This window comes from Platalea leucorodia (genome assembly GCF_965183815.1).
Source record: "Platalea leucorodia genome assembly, chromosome: 3".
NCBI lineage: Eukaryota > Metazoa > Chordata > Aves > Pelecaniformes > Threskiornithidae > Platalea > Platalea leucorodia.
The window spans coordinates 86749414-86769911 of record NC_138825.1 but is presented as its reverse complement, the minus strand read 5'-3'; the positions used below and the strand labels follow the sequence as shown (position 1 = coordinate 86769911).

Sequence of the window (20498 nt, the reverse complement as noted above, 5' to 3'; positions counted from 1 at the left end):
GCAGGGAGCAAACAAAAATCCAGCCACCCTCAGGCTGATCCTGGAGGAGCAACAGAATAGGAAAGAGGGGAAATAAAAGCTGGCTGACAATAGCTGCCCGTGGATAAAAAGGAGGCTTTTAGCACAGCTGTGCGGCTATATTTGATTTACGTGGGCTTCTTCATGCAAAACAGAAGCACAGCAGTGCAAATAGCTTTCTAAAGAAAGCATCGTGGACAGAAACTCCTGCGCATTAGAAAGAGAGAGAAAGGAAACGCTGATGTCCTGGGCTATGCCAGGATGCATACCGAGCTGGGGATCCTGGCTCAGGCAGCCAGCACAAAGGCGCTTGCATCGCGCCATCCCCATGCAAGGCAGTGCTATGCCCAGCGGCGTGAGGACTGATGCACACAAAGCCCTAAGCGCTTTCTTAGGCGGCTTGCTATTTTGAGTTTGAGCTTGACATTCCCTTGTAACGAAAAGGCTCGACTCCTGAGGAAAACGACTACCAAATACTGTAAAAATCCTGTTTTTTGCGACAAAGAAGTCCACTTTCAAATTAAGGAACAAAACACAGTAGCCCTGATTGCACACTACACATTTTTGTAAATGTTCTTTTCTAGTAGCAAGTAATTAATCTTGTGTTAGAGCCTGAAAAGTCCCTACTAGTTTTTGAACTTGCAGACAGCTGGAAAATGCCTACTTAGGCTTGTGTGCACATCTTTGAGTAATTCCTACTTGCTAATTACTCTTCCAGAAGCTGCCAACAGCTATTCTAACATTTTGCTAACTTGGAAGGGATATCACATCGCATTATCATATATCATGTGAATTAACAACAGGATGCTGGTGAAGCAATGGGATAAAAATCAGGTAGTTGAGAAAAATTAAAGCTAATCGATTTGCACAAAGAATTTTGTGGTACGTAAACAGCGTTTCACAAACAAAGGACACGGCTGGGGAACAAAAACCAAAAGTGAAAACAGCATTTGTAGAAGTTGTCAGAGTAGATTCCTTCTCTTGGTGACAGATGAGATGAGACTGAAGCCCGGGACCCCGTGCAAATGAGACTTGCTAGTACTCCACTAACCCACTGCAACCAGAGCAATATTCCCCTCCACAACACAACAGACGTGATTCAAACTGGCAAGCCCTTGCACGTAAAAGCACGATGCTTTCCCCTGCTCGGCGAGGTTTCTGCAATATTCATCACAGCAGCCCAGAGGGAATTCCAGCTTGTGGCGTGCAGAAAGCTCGCTGGTGCTCCTGCACGGCAGAGCAGACCTCCCCCCATGGCTGAAGGGGCACTGAAGGGCACCAAGCGGGTGCTGTTGGAGGAACCCCCTTGAGATGGAGCTGCCAGCAATGTGGGCGTCCCGTGCAGCCCTTGGGCCTGCGTGGGAGGTGGGAGGAGGCAGCCTGGAGGGAAATCAAAGAGGTACCTTTATGTAGGTGCGTGCAGATTAACTGCAGCGAGCTAACGCAGGATTTGCAATAGGAACATCTGCTCTGAAAATGGCAAAGGCAAGTTATTATCAGGATGAAAGTCCTTATGCAGCATCTCAGGGGAGGCTCTGGCCACCTTCGATCAAATGTCTTTTTCTTGGAATGCTGTTAAGCTGTAGTCATCAGTCCTATTTAAGGGAAGGGAAAAAAGGCTTCGTATCACCGCTTTCCCTCCTCACTCGATGCGACATAAAATACTGGCACATTAGGACAGGCGAAAGAAACGGAGCCTGGCTGATAATGGTCACGCTCAAGTATTTATTAAGCAGCCCAGGGAAGGAGGCACCAAGTGCAGAAGACGACTACGCCGCTCGTTCATCGAATGCCTGCAGCAGCAGTTTCCTGCTACTGAGAGGTTTCTTTGAAATCCCTCCACAAACGCTCTGCAACCAAAGTGTAAAAGCAACCACTTGCCTTGCTCTGACTGCCCACTTGAACTTTTCGAGAAGGTTGCATGTATTTACCATCGATCTACAGTTCTGCGTTGCCAACTGACTTGCGGCGGAAAGGCTGCAAAACCTGACTGCGGTACTTAGGCGATCCACACGCTGTTTTGCCTCTATGCCTCCAAAGGGCATGTAGGGAGATACGGCAGAGATTTACTGGTGGGCCGTGGGGGTACAGGCAAACCATCTGATTTAGGAGTTTGTGCTGCCACTGCCAGGGCTGTAGGTAAGGGAGAGATGATTACCTTGACTTCTTGGCTACTTGTCCAGATTGCTAAAATCAGTTAAAGGACAAGGCGATTTTCCTGATCGTTATGGCCTAGACAGGAGCCAGAATTTGGCCCATGTTGCTTGCTCAAATGGGCACTGCTACAGGGTTTAGCACTGCTGCCTTCATTATCTCTTTGTGGCTTCATCTTGTCTGTGCTGTGTATACATAAGCACACATGGACCACGAGACTCACAATGAACTCTTGTAATACCGGCTGTCAGCGGCCGACTCAGAGTCAGGAAAAACATGCTTCAGCAAGAGGTCGTGTCTATAAATATGGCAAAACTAATTATCCCAAGAAGGATTCCCCTTCCTCTTAAAATTAGCTGTGTATACAGTCGGATACCTCAATGTAAACACATCACTCTGAATTTCACCAGCTTCACAATCAAGCACTGTTGCACTGCTGTGGAAGGAAAAGTATAAATCCTGTATGAAATCTCTACTATCTGACATGTGAAAAGTTTTATTGTAGTGTTTTTAAAAGAGTGAAATGAGAGAGAAAAAGCCTGAAGCCTAAAACCGGCAACACACCAAAGGTTACAAGAGAAATGTTAAACAAGTGTCCCTGTGAGAAATGGAGACGACAGCTGAAGCTCCTCCTGTGATCAAGGCAGTGCGCAAGCTCCAATGAAGAGCCCAGGAGCAGGTAGTCGTAAGAGAGGACAAGGAGGCTGATGCCATCCTGGGCTTGAGAACAGGAAGGCTTTCCAGAAAAACTGCTCTGGGTAGTTTAAGTAATCATCTGTAAAATACAGGGCAAGAAAGAGTCCCCAGGACCGGCCAGACCTGGGGACTATGTAAGCCACATCTCACAAGGCAGAAGAGCTCAGAAAAATCCTTGCTGGGGCATGCTGTTGTTTTCTTTTTTGGCAATTTTGCTTCATTATTTCAAGTCTGGTTTTAAGAAAGTATTTCTTTAATCCTTAAGGGTATCCTTAAATCTCATCTAGTTGCCCAGTTTTGCAGAGACAAAAGCAGAGTACTGCATTCATTCAAGTATGGTTGTCCCTCGGACTGGTGACCAGGACAACTCCTGCCGTGCCCAGTGGTGCTGCACAGCTCGGCAGTAGCACAAGGATAATGAGATGCATACACCCTCGGATTTAATGAAGGAGCCTGTATGAAAGAGGTGTCTTCCAGTGACCCCTGCTAGACTGGAGAGCCCTTTAGCATGCAATAGGAGGGTGGAAAGAAAGGCTGAATGAATCATGAGCGAGCAAAAAAGGTTGTGGCACACCCCCACACTTTTCCATTTCAGCTCTCTAAAGTTCAGCTACGTCCAGGTGCTGCTACTGGAACCACTATCCAGAAAGAGAGAAGTGAGCAAGTCTGAATCAAGCAGATTCTGTCTAAGAATTGAGCAAAATCCCGCAGCACAACAGAGGATGTTGTGCTGTTGTCATCATTTACACAGGAATAACAAAGAAAGATGAGTCTGGCAACCTTACCCCCAGCAAAGGAATAACCGGGCAAGCTTCATCCAGCACAGTCGCTAAGAGAAAAGGTCAGGAAAAACACAGCCAGATTTCTGAGCAGAAAATCCATTCATCTCCCAAGCCCTCTGCATGTCCTCGGGTGCAAATGCACTGCCAGCTTCTGCAGAGGGAGCCTGCCCTGGCGCCCCACAGGAATGGAGGGGGGGACACGACAAGTGCCATAGGCCAATCTTTGCAGTAAAGGAGCAACTACAGCTTAACCAATGCAAAACGACAGCCTCAAATGCTCGCGCAACGACGAAGCATCAGCAAAAGCCAAATGGGAGATGAACAGAAACATGCTCTGGCATTCAGAGCCATCTGTCCCTCTTCGCTCATTCTTGTTGTTTTATAAATTGACCTACTGTTCCAAATCCCAGATTTTCAGAAATAGCACTGGCTGAAGGTATTACCAGGAAAAATGATCAGTGTCAGCTAACCAGCGTAACTGAGGAATCCTTTCCAAGAGGCGAGGCAGTGATGACAGAAGCTGGAAAACCAAAATCCCCGAGAGGGGGAAGCGCGGGCCACTCGGCATACATAGGCAAGAAGCAGCAGGACCCACATTTGACAGCACAAGTGATGTTCTCTTCTGCTGAAAGCTAGTGAGAAGTTTAACAAAGACCATTCCTGTTTTCCAGTACAAACGGTGCACTTCAGAGGACGAACAACTATCCTTTCCCTGCTCTCCAGACTGGCCTCGGAGTAAAGCAGACCAGAAAACCCAGGAGATTCCTAAAATCTATTACTGTAGCAAATAAACAGCTAGTATTCTCCCATGAACTGAAAATCCCTTCAACTATTCCCAAATAATTACTGCCTCCCCACCCTGTACAAAAATAAATTTCCTCTCCAAGGTAATTTTTAATATCATCAATAGGCTTGGTAATGGCAACCCCATTAATTTAATATCCTCAGCGACCTTTACCACCTCTCCCTGTTGAGGTTTTCCACAAAGCATCCATCCTCATCATTTTTCAGTCTTTTGAGCCCTTGATTTCCTATTAGATTGGCCTGTCTTCATCGGCCTGACTAGTTTTATTGTGTGCTTTAATTGGTGGTAAGTGAATAACCCCCTCGCAAGGCTTTTGGGGGGGATTTCCTCCCAGCACTGCCAAAGGAGCCACAACTTGCCGTGTGTCCTCCCCCACCTTGGCGCTCCCTCTCCCTTTGAAATGGGGAAAAAGGATAACTAGGAAATGCAACAGATGGTCTGAAATCCTCTTCCTGCGAAAACCATCGCTACGGCAGCTAGCTTAGGCAATATTTCAAATATTTCCGCTTGTGCCAACAGCAGTATCCATGACTAGGGAAGATGAGGAGACTGCTTGTGAAACTCCCCCATAGGCACATTGTTTGCAACAGCCTAGTCCTCTTGTTGAAGGCTCTCTTCTTTTCCCTACTCTAAATCCAATGAGAAAACTAATCTTCTCCAGATTTAAAGCTGACAGGTGGTACACGCATAATTAAAGATGACCTAACAGAAAATGCTCTCATTTCTGGCATATTATCAGACACTTAAGCAAAGCAATTATCAGTAGGCAATCTTTTCTGTCAACAGAGATTGGATGAAACATTTTGCCAGTCAGGAAGATACTGTAATGATGATACATATGTATTTGCAAATACTCCAGCAATGTAACATAGACTTAAATATCTCCTATCTCAGAGAAATGTCTTTATCACCTATGAAGGACTACAGTAACCTCTTCTCACATTTCCATGTTCCCCTGTGCTGTTTCCACAGACTCGCAGCACCTACTACATAGACTCCACCTTGGTCCTACTCATGTCAACCTCTTCCTTCAATCCCTCTGCACTCCTTCCAAGTCCTGCTGTTCCTCCCCACCTAGTCTTACTGTCCTCTCTAGCTCCCGCACCCCTTACACCTGCACTAGCTGGTAGACAGTGGATCTGTGCTCCAGGAAACCTTGTCCTCCTGCTTTTCCCCCCCAAAAAAGCAAGCAAAACCCCAGAAAACTTGTCCTCCTTCTTTCTTACTCAAAAGCGAACAAAAACCCAACTCCTTCAACAAAACCCAACCAAGCCCGCCCCAAACACCCTCTCCTTCACCTGCAGGTAGCAGCCACCTGCAGCATGTCAGGGGTTGGGCGCTACATTGCTCTCTTTTTCTCCTTGTTAGGGCTTTTGCAACATGAACACCCGCGGGGAGGAATTATGGACCTCATGCATCACGACGGACTGTGCCTGTTGTGAACAACCACGTCTTAACTCACTCCCGGTGGACCACAAGCTGAACACCTTTCCCCCGGGAGCTGTGACAGTGGAAGAGGTGAGTGGCCTTGCTCTGCCCAGCTTATGGAGGGGGCAAACGCAAGTGAAGACTGGTTGGGAATTTTACGTGGAATCAACCCAAAGTCTATGCTAGAACTAGGAATATCTTCCCTGCTTTTTGGTTGAACAAGCAGATGGCACTGCCTCCCAAAATAGCAATGTCACCCATGCAGTTTGAAAGAGGCAGAAACTTTTTAACCTAAACTCTTAAAATGCTTCCTTCAAGCAGTGTTTTGCAATGAATCCAGAAAGCGTTCTGTGCCTTTTTTGTTTCTTCTCCTAAGAAGGGGTTTTTAAAAAAAGGATCTGTTGGGGAACAAAAATGGGGAGAACAAAAAATAATTAGGAAAAGGAAAGCCTAAAAAGGTGAGTGGTTTTCTTAATTTTGGTGAAATTAGGATTGTGAGAAGTGTTATAAACCGCAATTACAGACACACACACGGGACTGCACTTTACCTTACGAAAGAGCTGCTCTTAGGGTATAAAATTGCTTTAATATTGCACTAAGACAAGTGTTTTAAAAAAAAAGCCTTATGATAATGGATTTTCAAAGCAAAAGTAAAGCTGCTTTTCCCTGAGAACAGGGCTTTAGAGAAGGGAAACTTCACAATGCCAGTGGTGTGCAGTTTGCTGCATTTCACAAGATCTCTCATTATTTAAATTCCGATGTATTTATGTCATACATGGATAAACGATCTTATTGTTCAGAACGTGTCTTTATATGAACATCTCTGCTGTTAGAACTAGCGTTATTTTGCCTTTTTTCCCCCTTCTCCTTACCAAGTCAGAACAAAAGTCTCTTTTACTGCAGTTTTGGGAACTTCATGCAAATGGCAGTTTTTACACATCAATCGTCAGTTTAATAACACTAATGATAAGAGGGGAATTAACGGTAATGGGCTGACTTTTTGGCAAGCAAATCAGAGTTTATAGAGAAGTTTCTGCTATGTCAAACTTTATAGCCCTGTGTTATCAAAAGCAGTGAGAATTAAGATTAAACCATTGACTCGTTAGCAAGCTGGGCTTACTGAACCACAACTTTCCTGCGCAAAGATTGATTATTTAGAAATCCATTGTACAAGATAGGAAGAGATAGCAATAGCCTTCTGGGACAGCAGGGAGCCACTTATACAACAAAAATACATTTGCCAGGGGATACAGATCTGACTGAGCAGGCTCAATATCTCTCTCAGAGCAATACTGGTTAGTCTCTCAGTCTTCCCTAAGGCATAGAGTTCGGTCATTCCTTCTCCTCCCCTACGCCACTCTTGCAATCATGGTACTTTGCAGCATTTAAAGTCCAGTCTTTGCATCCATTGCTCCCATGAGTGACCCTGGTGACTTCACAGGTGCTGGTTACAGGCGTTCGTGCTGCGGGACCAGCGTGGGAAGAGGAAAACGGCATCATATGGATAGCTAGGGCAGTGAGAACAAATAGGCCTTCTGTGGATTGATGGATGACTACAAAGAGCCACATTTTGAAAACGTGGCTTGATCACGACCGCAGGAATGACACCGAATAGAAGAAAAAGCATTTGCTTTCCCAACATGCAAAAAAAAAAAAAAAAAAAAGTGTCAAAATGCCAGCTTTTGACACAAAATAGCACAGGAGAAGTGAGCGACCGCAGATTTTTAATAATACTACAAAGGGGTGCTTTAAGCAGGCATAGTAGTTTCCCATGGCAATGATAGTCTAAGGACAAACTTTACCTCTCTTACATCTTAACTCCCCTTTTTATCCAGACAGACACAGTCCTACCCCCTGGGCCACTGCAGCCCAGTTCTAATGCGGGAAGTAGAGATACAGATTACACTTTGCTTCCTCCCACTCATCTTTGGCTATGACCAGGACCCGCTAATAAATTGCTCTACTACTGAATCCTGTCCCACGTAGGGCATCTTCTTTTCCATGGATGCCTCACTGCTTTTCCACACTGCCTGTAGGTTTGATGCTATGGTTTCCAGCTACGGGCTGTAAGGACTGAATCTTGCATCCTGAGGACGGGCCATTTCCATGGAAGTATTTGAACCACAACCCTCCCAGAGTCAACACCCTTCAGTTTGGCCATATTTCCTGGTTAATGCCCCCACAACTTGAAATGGTGTTTCCAGGTAAAGAAACCTACGCTAAGGACTTCTAATTTAACTGTGCTGCATGTCCATCCTCCTGCCATGTGTGGGCTTTGCTGAGAATCAAGTTTTGGAAAGGAGAAACGAAGCCTGCTCCCTTATCATTATTTACAGCATGCATTTTCAGTGATGCTTTTCATGAGTAGGCAAGTGGAAAAATATGTTTTTAAGCAGTACAAAGTCTGCTGAAGTTTTACAAGAAGCCCCAAGGCAGGCAGGGCTTATTATGCACCGCCGGAATGAACCGTAGCATTTTTGGGGAGAAGCTGTTTTATCGTCAAGCAGCAGTTTGGGAGAACAGTGGGAGCTGGGCTGTCTCACCCACGAGCAAAGTAGGAAATGACAGGAGCTTGTAGGTGTTGTCTGCATGTAAGGTCAGAGACAGAGAAGCAGTTAAGCCCCGTCTCTGAGGTACTGCCCCTCTGAGGGTGGATGTAATAGGTCATTACAGAGAAAAAAAGGCGAGAAATAACTATTCCACAGGACTCCATCGCTGTGGCTGGGGGAAGCAAGGTGGCACTAGCAGTGAGTTTGGGTGGGCAACGAGTAAAACAGTCTGAGGAACACATACGTATGATGCGTCAGCACATGCATGCTAAAAGGGAAGAAGTCTCTGGATTTTTGCTGCACTGTCACCGTGACATCATGCTGCTGGCTACCCACATTATGGACCTTGCCATGCTGTCTGAGTGCCTCTAAATGAGACCATAAAGTTTGTGTTCCATGATCTGCTGCTGCTCACCACAATCCAGCCCCAGACACTGCTAGGGAGAATGGTAACAATCTTCCTCTCCCCACAAACCTATGCTAGAATTACCCCATAACCAAAATCCAGCCCAAAAAGCAAGTCCTCAGCCAAATGAAGCAATGCTTAAAGATCACTGCTTGAGCTGGGGACACACAACTAGATTTTTCCCGAGTCTGAAGGAGTCCCAATTCCTACTGAAAAAATGGGAGCTGTGAACGCTCAACCTTTTGCTGCAGGCTGGTATCCACTCTGAACACCATCTCAAAAAATACTATTGCTTCATCAATACATTTGTAATTCAACCAAAAAAATTTAAAAAAGCATCTGAAGAGCTTTGCATGGTAAACATCAGAAAAACACCGCTTTCCAACCCTGCAGCCAGTTGTTCTATAATATCTTCTGCTTTGTGCTGACAACCTTTTTTCCCTCCAATCATTCAGACACAATGCCTTCAGGTCTGTCTAAGTAATGTAATTTACTGGAGTGGAATTCCCTTGATACCTTCTGCAGCACTCAGTGACAGTATCATTTATACTCTACACTGTCATGCCATGACACTGATACATTGGCTTTCATCCCTCATTCAGCGCAGAGGGTGCAATTTCACCTTCCATTGTGCCCTTCTGCAGACTGCGCGTACAAATTCCCTCCATTCATTCCTAATTACAAACCTCTGCTGAAATACTCTCATTAGATTTATATTTCTCACTCCAAAGTGTCAATCTTATTTGAAAATTCCAGTTTTCCGGAAGATTCATCCATTAGCAGCAACCTCCAAAGCATTCCTTAACCGAGTGCATTAAAAGTGAAGCTGGCAGAGCAGAGGCACACTTAAAATACACCATTACAGCAAATTTCCATTGCTAATGTTTTTGCATTATTCGAGCAATGCAATAAGGAGCCTGCGACCGGCCAGCTCTGTTCCTCCGGCAAGCGACAGGCGTCAGCCAGCAGTCAACTGCTATGTCCAGCTCTGCTCCCATCGTGAGGCTGCACCGCATCCCTAAGCATCCGCCGTTCCCCCCGGGTGCGTGGGAGGGAATCGCCGGCTGACTGGGATCTGCCGCCGCCGTCTCACAGGACCTCCCGTACATCACGGGGAGCAGCGACAGCCGAGGTGGCTGTTTAAAGGACTCCAGAAACTGAGAGCCGTAGAAAGAGTTTATGACAACTGTAAAAATGCCTGAGTGCAGCTTGTTTGCTGTGGGAAAGTTAAAAAAAACCAAGCTGGGGGTTTCCCAAGCTAGCGGATCTTCTGCTATGCAACCCAACAGGTTGTTAGAGCTCTTCAGCTGAAAATCTCAACTGCATTGCTTCGGTCACTTATACTAATCCTAATTTAGTGGCCACACGCAGGACTTCCGTTCGGACTGCGTAGAGAAAACACAACTCCACAGGCTCCGCAGAGCAGCTCTGCAAGTGCTTAAAAGAATCAAAAAGAGATCCGTCTACCTCTTCAAGAGAAAGGTAAACACCTTAAAAACCTCATCACCATACAAGGGAAAAAATGAAGAGCCCGGCAGCGGGTACTGATAGTTGCACAACGCGTCCTATGTGCCATCTCTAAAAATAGCCCATGTGGCGATACCCCTGGAAAAGACCAGCGTGTCTCATCCAGCTGGAAAGCGCGGCAGCGGTGAGCGGCGCGTGAGTGCCATCGCTGCGTGACGCACTCTCTCCTGCCGTTATCTTCAAAGCCATCAGGTTTGAACTCATCTGCATCAGGCGCAGCAGTAGAAAGAAGGGGAGGGGGGGAGAGAAAAAAGCCACCTCTACATCTGTACCGAAAAGGGAAAATTCCACAGAAAAAATGACAACAAACGTTTACACCGCTTGTCAGCATCTGGTCACCTACAGGACTGAGACATGCAGGTGATTATAACAGATGTAATGTAATTCCCTGCAGCAACCACCGCCGTGGAAACTAATTATTGCCAAAGTTTTGCCCGTTCCCACCTGAAATATTTAAAACCTTGATTACTGCATTAGTTCTCTTGCCTTTCGTACTTTATATCAAGGCAGGAGCCGGTCCAACCAGGCGAGGACAGATGTAAAAGCAGAAACACGCGCTTCAGCAAAAAAGCAAAAGGAAGGCAGCAACGACAGGCACCCAGCTCTCCTAAGAAGCGGGGGAGGGTTACACCAAGCTAATTTAAAGGGATTTCACATTGCATAATAAAAGACTCACCGCCGACAGCATGGCTATTCCATGGAACAAGCGCGTGCACCTCTAAGTGCCCTCAGCACCCCACATCCTCCGCACCACGCGGCGTTACTCAGAGCGAAAACCTATTGTCTTACGCAGCCCGATTTTCAAGACCAACACCTCTGCTACCCTGCCAAGCCTGGAAAACCTGGAAAGGTCACGAAGCAACAAGAAAGCGGTGAAGCTCAAGCTGCCACACTGCAGAAGGCAAGTTTTCAGCCTCTACCTTTGGCTCTGCAGCTCTTGGATAGATGCTCTCTCTACTCATCCATCACAAGAATGACATCAAACTGAGAACCTTGACATGCACAGGCACACTCATTCTCTGGAAATGCCATGGCTACTTAATGAGTGAAGCTGGGACAGCACCAAATCTTAACACCACGAAGTTATGAATTTCCCTGCACACGCTGACAACATCTCTCTTTAATGTTTTTCTTGGCCACGAGCTGACGTATCAATACGTGGTCAGAACAGATTTAGTAGCTCAAGATATTGCAACTAATTTCGCGTATTCCTAACCAGTGCAACTACCTGGAAAAGCTACCGAGACAGCATATTTCAATACCATCACCCTAAAAACCAAACCAAAAGGCTTTTACATGCCAAAAGTTAACCCTGAGAATTCGTTTCTTGATGCTCAGCAGATTTGTATAGATTTCCTTTTTTTTTTCTTTTTTCTTTTTCTTTACCAGATGATGAAGTTCTGGATCAACAGTTCAAGTTACACCAGTGAAGTTTTGGAGGGCTGATTTTAAAGATCTTACAGTCCTCTCCAAAGCTGCTTCTTCCAGAGAGCAGAACAATTCTGCTTCCAAAATTCTTTCATCACCACCTCTTACTTATGCACTAAGCCTAACTCCCTTTTTTTTTTAAAATAAGAAGTTGATGAATTAACATAGCTAGACCACACCGCAAGTAAACTCTGCCTCTCCTTCCAACACAGACCCATTTACAAGCATTTAAGCCTGGGACTCACCAGACAGAGCTGAAGCTGCAGGCGAGCCAGTCATCAGAGCTAAGAGAAGGATTATGCTTGCTCTACAAATTCTGAAGCATTTGAATCTTATTTTTAGTTGTACACAAAGGGCAATAAATGGAAAATCTTATTGTAACCACTGCTTTTTCATGGCCACCCACACTTCCAACACCTACAGCAAAAGTATATAAATGCAAAAACCCCAGAATTCAATGCTCATCTGAACAAGGGATGCAAACTAGCTAATTGCTGTTACTTTTTTTCCAGTTTGTATTTAGAGTGCCATTATACTCTGTTAAACATCAACGACAGCTATTCACACGTAGTACATATCTACTGTCTGGGATCCTGCTGGATTTTCACATATTTAATTAATTGTTTTCTCTCAGTTACCTGGGAGAGTCCTTCTCTAAGTTAGCTGACCACTGACCAATTCTCAAACGATGAAATGGAGGAGGTGCCTGTCCCTAACTCTCAGTTTCTCTCCCCACTGCCCAAACCACTGAGGTACAAGGAGTTACTGCTTCACTTACCTGTGAGAAATTATGCCGAATACTCTACCCAGAAACTACCAATTAAAAAAAAAAAATCCCTTTACACTCATAATAGTAGAAGAACTTCAAACAAATTGCTGTCAAGGATGATTTCATTGTGTTTAAATCCACTTTACTTCAAGTCACTTTGCAAATTACTCTTTAATTTTATACCTAAAACTCCCATGTCTACTACGATGCCAGTTTACCCTCCTGTCTGTCCTATGCCTGATTCTTTCCATTTACCGAAAGCAACACAAGCATGAACCTAATTACCATCTGAAAACCTGCAGAAAGCTAACCCAATTAGCTGAGTAAAAGAGAAATAAAGAAAAAAGGTCTGTCTTAAGACCAGACTCAACAAGAGTACAGGTGATGCCATGCCTGGGGATGGGGAAAGGAGAGTGAACAATCTCATGTCATGAATTACCTTGCTGTCTCTGAAAATGCAAGTTGTTATAGCCAGAAAAGCATCCACTACAACACTTCGACTTCTCAACTCTTTGCAAATCATAACAGGAAACACGTCCCGTAAGCTAGCAATCAATATTTAACAAAATAATGTAAGACAAAGTGCCAGCTCCAGAAAAATGTACCTTTACCTGCCCTTGCTCATTTATAGCCCGCTTAGACCCTACGGCCCATTGCCTTCCCGCAGCCCTCGGAAAGCCGAGCGCAGAGCCGGCCGCTCCCAACGCACGCCGCTGAAATCAGGTGTGTGCTTTTCTGGCGAGGATTTAGGTCGTAGGACCCGCGTGCTGAATGCTGCAGAAGCGCGGGTATCTAAGTATTATGAAAATAAATGGGTCATACACCACTGAGCTAACAACCACACCACCCCCAAGCCGGGCGCTGAATGACTGTGCAGGGCTCTGCCAAGAGGGAGAGGATAGGGTGAGCCAGCAGTGAAAACAAAACTGATGTGGTGAGATGGATTTTACTTTTCACTGGTTTGGGTTACAGAGAAAGTTGATCTCACCGTCACCATCTCGCAGTCTTTTCTTTAAAAAAAAATAATAACGCGACGCGCGGGCAGGTAAGCCGTCCCGTGGAGATGGGCTGGCATCTCCCCTGCCAGTAAGGGGAAGTGCCGGCGGCCCCGGGCGGAGGGAGGGCTGTGACTCAGTCCCCGGGGCTGACACACGCTCGCACCCGGGCTGTCACCTGCCGCAGCGAAAAATAAAAGTCCTCGCCACAACACGGCGGCCACGTGGGAAACGCCGAGTAAACAGATCAATGACACCACGCGCCCACGCAGCCCATCGCACCGCTGGGGTGATGAACAAACCAACCTGTGGTCAATGGCAGCAAAGGGGAGAGGTGTCAGAATAATTCGATTTCGTACCGTGTGCTATACTGCAACAAACACCACCGTCTTCCTCCGTCGTGTCAGCTAAACACAGCTAAACACAAGCAGGATGCCCCTCCTGGCCGTACGGCCCGTGGTTGCTGCGTGTCCCCGGATGGGGATGCCTCCGGCACGGGGCTCTTGGTCAGAAACATCCAGAGAGGGATGTCGGCTCACCGCCCACACACGTGTGCACGCGCAGTCGCTGTGCGTGAAGCTACACCAGCGCTTTTCGGAGCATACTGAAAATATTTGTCCATATATATATCTATTTTTTTTCAAATTATATAACTATTTTCATATATATATATATTTTATTTATATCTATGCACACACACATATATCTAAAAATAAAAAAAAATATTTAATCAACAGATATATTTGTAGCAAACAGTTATCAAAGCCGTCCCCAGCCACCCAGACTGGGGGTGCAGCCTGCCTTGGGAACAGAGGCACTGATGGTGCCGAGGAGCACCTGATCACACCGAGGGACAGATGCAGTGCCAGCAGCGGTCAATGGCTTTATGTATTCACAACAGGGGGGCAGCAGGAGTAACGGGATTAATTAGTGGCAAAGAAGATTTCCCCTAGATCGTAGGAAAACGCTTTTTGGCCGTTGCAAGCACGACACCCGGGACAGGGTGCCATGGGAGGCTGTGGAGCTCCTCAAGGCAGGAGATGCTCCACGCAATGGTGCGCGAGGTGCAGAGCCCTGCTATGCCAGTACTATAAAACGGGTGAGAAAATGCCTTCTCCACCACGCCTTCTCCACTCCAACAGGAAAACGTACCAGAAAAATCATCAAATCCAGGTATGGCCACATCTCACATCAAAATCCTGTAGGATAAAACCACCCATGTCCTCAGCTACGGCTGTGGCACTTCAGAAGTGGGTTTGGTACCGAGAGTTAGGAGTGTTTGGTAAGTCAGTGTTCAAAGCGTTGCCATTTCACCTTCAGAAATCTGATTTCCTTCTTAATCCAATCAAGATACCTGACCTTTCAGTGCAGATTTAAAAAAAGATACGTTTTTCCCAGGCTGTGGTGGTAGGCGGGTGACAGACATCTAATCACCAAAATCTACATCTTAAAATTTTACATTATTTACATCTGCCTACAGATGGTGGAAGGACAGATTTCAAGAAATCTTATTTTAAAAATTTTGAAATATTCTGAAGAGCTCATACCTAGCAAATATGAAATTTCTGTGCAGAGGTTTCTGAGTTTCAGGTTGCTTTTTTTTTTTGTCTATGAACAAAGCACTTAAAGGCCATTGCTGAATTCTCAACATTGCATAAGCAGTACAAATTAGGACAATTTATTAGACACAGAATGCCATTGATTAGGATGTTATTTTTGCCTCTTTTAAAAGAAAAGACACAGGTGTAAACCAAAGTGAGAAACGTGAGCAGAGAGTGGAAATTGCTAGGAATCACTGCCCGTCTCCGCTGGGATGCCAGCAGCCCTGCTCCAGCATCTGCTCCAAGGCACGGCCACATCCCCAGCGCTCCAGCACAGCCCCATTCGTACGCTGCCATTAGCGATCGTTCGGGATAATGAACTGCGAGCCGCTCGGCAAAGAGCACAGCTTCTCCCTAACTCCTCTACTCCCTCATTATAACATACACGGTCTAACCTGCCCATGATTAATTCCCAGAGGACCTGGATAAATGTTTTTTTTATCTTGACACATGCACTATAGCAGGGTTTTGCAATCTGCTCCATCAGAACAAGGAATCATAGAATCATTGAATCGTTAAGGTTGGAAAAGAAACCTTCTGCTTTGAATTCAAACATCAATACGTATTATTTTTATGGAGATCACATCAATCAGCATCCTAGTAGTATTATAAAAACTAAATAATACATGGAAGGAGGGGGAAGGTATACTTGTTTACTAAATACACTGCACTCTGGGAAAAGCAAGAATACGGTTGTTACAGCTGGGTCAACCTTGTGCAACTGCTCTTTCCAACAGGGCTAATTAACAAAGGAAAGTTCGCTTCTTCCTATGGGAATTGCTATAACAAGGTAATTGTTACAAGCAGGGTTTGTTATCAAAAAAAGCCAGACAGTAGGAAACACTGAAGAATTAAGTCAGCGACTGGCAGCTTGCCCTTGCATCTACCTCTGCTGGCACACATCTGCATGCACGAGGGGCACAACCCCGGCCAACAACCTGCAAGGCGACACGTGTTTTCCAGGAGTCAGAGCACAGATCATGTTTTAAAAGTTTGGCATATCTCAAGCACCACAGTTAAAAAAAAAAAAAAAAAAAAAAAAAAAAAAAAAAAAAAAAAGGAAAGCACGTATTTGATGACAGCTCCTTTATCCTTACACTGGTACTAAAGTTTATTTGGTCCTCGGACATGATTTTACTGATGGAAACAGGGACTTCTGATTGTCTGCAGGACAAGAAGCAGCAGGACAAAACTTTGTATACACTTCCTGGAATGAGAGGGCTTTTTTTCCATTTATGTCCATTCAGTTTCTGGCTGCCTTTTCACATCTGCTAAGAAGGATGCCATTTTTAAAGTTAGTTCCTCTGAAAGAGTTTTTAATAGTGAATTTGCAAGATGCCTAATGATAGGCTTTTCACACATCATGAGAAAAGCCTGCAAAAAATTGCAAATAAGGCTTCCAAACCTCATGGGAATGGCACTAAGTAGGACTAATGAACAACAAGTTGTTTCTGCCTGCCTAGCTGTTATTACTCGTATTTTCAAGTTTTCTTCCCCTAAGACAAGCACTAGAAACAAGTTTAAAGCCAGATCCAAAATTCTTCTGTAGTCAGATGATTCCTGCTATCAGGGTTTGATTAATAATTGTACCATATATTGCCAAGTCCACAACGAAATAGCAATGCTCTGCCTTTTTCGGAAAACAAAATCAAACCAACACCTTGTAAGGCCTCTTTGACAGCGAATTCTCTTACTACCCAGCCTTTCTCCACTGCCTACTACTTCATCACTATTATTTCTTGCTGATATTCATCACACCAGAAAAAATTTTCTCCTCTCTTTAAAAACTGAATTTCCATATGCATTAAAAAACCCTGTCCTCCTTTTGCAATACACTTTTCTTGTTTTAAATAATACTTTTAGTGTCACATACGCAAATAAAGTACCTCAAATGAAGGTATATTTTTAATATAAACCCTTCAGTTCCAAAATACTCCTATTTCTTTAGAAGTAACATTACAAATCAGTTCCTAAGATTAAAAATGGTGGTAGTAAGCATTCAAGAAAAACTGACCAGCAATGAGTGCTGCGGTCAGCTTCATTGCCCTGTCCTGATTAATCATTAAACTGTGTCGTGTGAATTTGGTACTGCAGTGAACGACCGAGGGCAGGAACACGCACAGCGCCACACTGTGAACCACAGTTTTGTATTATCTCTGGCTCAGGCGGACTTTTGCCAAGCTGCTCTATCCCACCATCTGAAAGATAAAAACCTCCTAACCACAATGAGATTTGGTTTTATTTAAAAAATTAATGCAATAAAGTTGTGCTCAAGCCTTTTCCCAAACTTGGCAGCTCTGGGGTGTCCCACTCTCTGGACAGCACAGACAGACCACCACACCGGTGCCATCCATGCAGAGGTCCAGAGGCTTCTTCCACCTGCAGATCCATCCCAGAATTAGGGTTAGAACCACTGACAAGTTAAAAAGGGTCAAACCAATTTTTCCCTTTTAGAATAGCCCACTGATTCCATGCCAGGCTGATGCTATGCAAGGTTTCAGAGAAGGACTGAGCCATGATGGGGGAGGAAATGGGTGCACAGCACCACAGCTGCTCCCCGTCTTGGGAGGAAAAATCAAAGCATACAACATGCACCAGAGACTACTACCCAGACTGAGGAGATGATAGGAAGGGGTCTGCAGCTCCGCCAAGCCCTTTTGTCCCTAGCAGACCTGTGCACGGCTTTCTCCACCCTCGTACAGCCAGGTGGAGCAGCTAACTCCATCTGGACGGAGCTGGAGGTGGCAATGAAGATACTACTGATGCTTAAAGAGCCTTTCAGGGCAGCAGGCTGAAAGGAGAAGCAGCGCCAGGGCTCCTCCGAGGGAAGTACTCTGGAAACCCCAAAGGAGGAGGATATGGGTTTTATGATGGGAAAAATACAGAGATGCCTGCAGTCCTGCTGAGCAAGGGACGACCTCCAAACTCGCGCGGAGCACGTGCAGCTTCGGCACAGCACACTGAGGTAAGTGTACACGCGCTTACCCAGTTGTGGAGAAAAACGAAGCATAATTAGGGGGATGGGGTGAAGAGAAGCTATTTTAAGTACTTCTTGCTACAGTTTACTATGGTAGCAGAACATTTAGAAAAGCCTTCAAAATGACAATCACCATTTAGGTTAAAAAAGCAAGTAAGTACTTCAATAACAATTTATTCACCACCTAATGTTTGCTGTTGAATTACAGCTTTTACAGTATTTTTCTAAAGTATGATGTTTACTGCCTCCACCTTGCCTCCCCAAGACCTTTTTTTTTCTTTAAATAAAAGGAATTTGAATCATGACTTACATGTAACTTTTCTAGGTTCTGTGCTGGCTAAAATGTTCTCACGATGCAGGGAACAGGATCAATGGAGAAATTAAGAGGCTGCAGCAATCCATTAAGAAGTGGCCCTCCAAAGCTTTGTAGGGCAATGTTCTGGCAACTCAGTCGATAGCAACCTAAAATAAAATAAAGGCAGGCATTAAAAAATTCAAGCACTGAATCATCACAAAACCCCTCTTTTTTTTTTTTTTCCTTCTAATTCTAAAACCAGTTTGGGGCCTTTTTTTTTAAACATAGAAGGTCTTTATGTCAAACACGACAATTACATTATGCCCATTACATGCCTCCTCTTACCGAAAGCTGTAGACACCTTACAACAAAGACTATGTTTTTCTTGCATTCTTATAGCACCCAGAGATATGAGGTCCCTGAGAAGAATTACAGAACAGATAAACTAACGCTTCTGTGATTATTCTACCAGATCACACGGCAGGTATGTGCATGCTTATGCACACATACTAGGAAATTCTTTACAATGAGGGTGGTGAGGCACTGGAACAGGTTGCCCAGAGAAGCTGTGGATGCCCCATCCCTGGAAGTGTTCAAGGCCCGGTTGGATGGGGCTTTGAGCAACCTGGTCTAGTGGAAGGTGTCCCTGCCCATGGCAGGGGGGTTGGACTAGACGAGCTTTAAATGTCCATTCCAACCCAAACCATTCTGTGGTTCTATGAATCTGCGCATCATACCAGAAAGGTGTTCCAACAAAACTAGCAAAATGATCCAACACACTTTACAATTAATACTGGCTTTTGTCAAAACTTCGCCTTGATTTTATCAAGGAATTTAAGTCAGGAACATCAAATTTGTGCCTTTGTTTTCACTTTATTCTGGGGAGCTTCAGAGAAGAAACACCATCAGCCTATTTCGGTGTTCCCCAGTGTCATGCTCCTCTGTCCACCCTAAAGCAAAGCTACCTGTCATGCCAGTCCATGTGAAAAGAAAATTGGAGAGGCACTAAAATGTTTGTGTGCCCACAGCAAATTCATCGTGCTTCCACCACCGTGCAAGAGGCTTGGAGCTCTGTCCCTGGAGGAGAGGCACTTTGGGACAGGGAGGGCTGCTGAGAGCAGGGGCTGGGGGGCTGGAAGAGGGGGTGAACTCCCCAGCACCCGAGTCCCAGTATTCGCACACAGCCAAGATCCGACCCAACGCCCAGTCCCAGCTGACTCCGAAAAGGCTTCCCCCATCTACCAAGGAAGCGGTCACGCTCTGAAGTGGTTAAGCAGGAGGGTGGGAAGGAAATACTTGTGGAAGGAGAAGTAATTAGTTTTAAGTCACAGGGATTTCCAAGTTGAAGTTTTCAAGTTGCTGGTGCCCAACACTTTACTGTTTCCTTGGAAAAAACATTCAAATGCTTAACTACTATTTACTTGAATAAAGTTGGCAATTGGGAGTGGAAAGGAAGATGATTTTCTTTTGAACAGAAGGGGACAGCAGCAGTACAAGCAGTGGCATGTATCTATCTTCCCAGGATCACTGCAAGGGCTGTGTCTGCAGAATTACCACAAACTAGATAAAGGGGGAGGCGAGGGGAAGGAAAATAAAACCCAAAAGTTTAGATTTTTTTAAAAAACTATTATTTTTCTGAAACTTGCAAAATGACCCCTTCAGTAAAAACTTCTGTTTTCTCAAGAAATGTCTACTGACTCCATTAAAAAGTCAAAAATTAACACAAAGCAGTGCAAATGAAAGAGGTTTGGTGGTTGTTTTTTATAAGTATGCGGTTCCTGGTGAAAAAAGGCCAATTCTTTCTGAGCTACAGCATTTTACTCCAAGCCTTGTAGAGATCTAGATCACTTACGAAAAGCAGGTTATTTCTTCTGGATGGCACCCTCCTAGATGATTTACCAACAGATGCTCAAAATACTGCTACCTTTAAGGATTATCTATACGGGTACTTGAAAAGAATCGTGACATTATGCTAGAACACAAGGCTTGTCTCTCTTCAGTTTATAAAATTTTCTCCAACTGGACATAATGTTCATCGACAGACTGTAAGAGGATCAAATATTTATGG

At 44.9% G+C, this 20498-nt stretch overlaps 1 protein-coding gene across 1 annotated transcript in view; it reads right to left on the bottom strand.

Moving 5' to 3' along the window:
- The window catches only part of BACH2 (BTB domain and CNC homolog 2), a 146643-nt gene that overhangs the window by 65394 nt on the left and 60751 nt on the right, over positions 1 to 20498 (bottom strand). The window contains exon 3 of the mRNA XM_082306348.1: positions 18446 to 18597. The gene's annotated coding sequence lies outside the window, so the exon portion shown is untranslated. The remainder of the gene's footprint in view (positions 1 to 18445; positions 18598 to 20498) is intronic.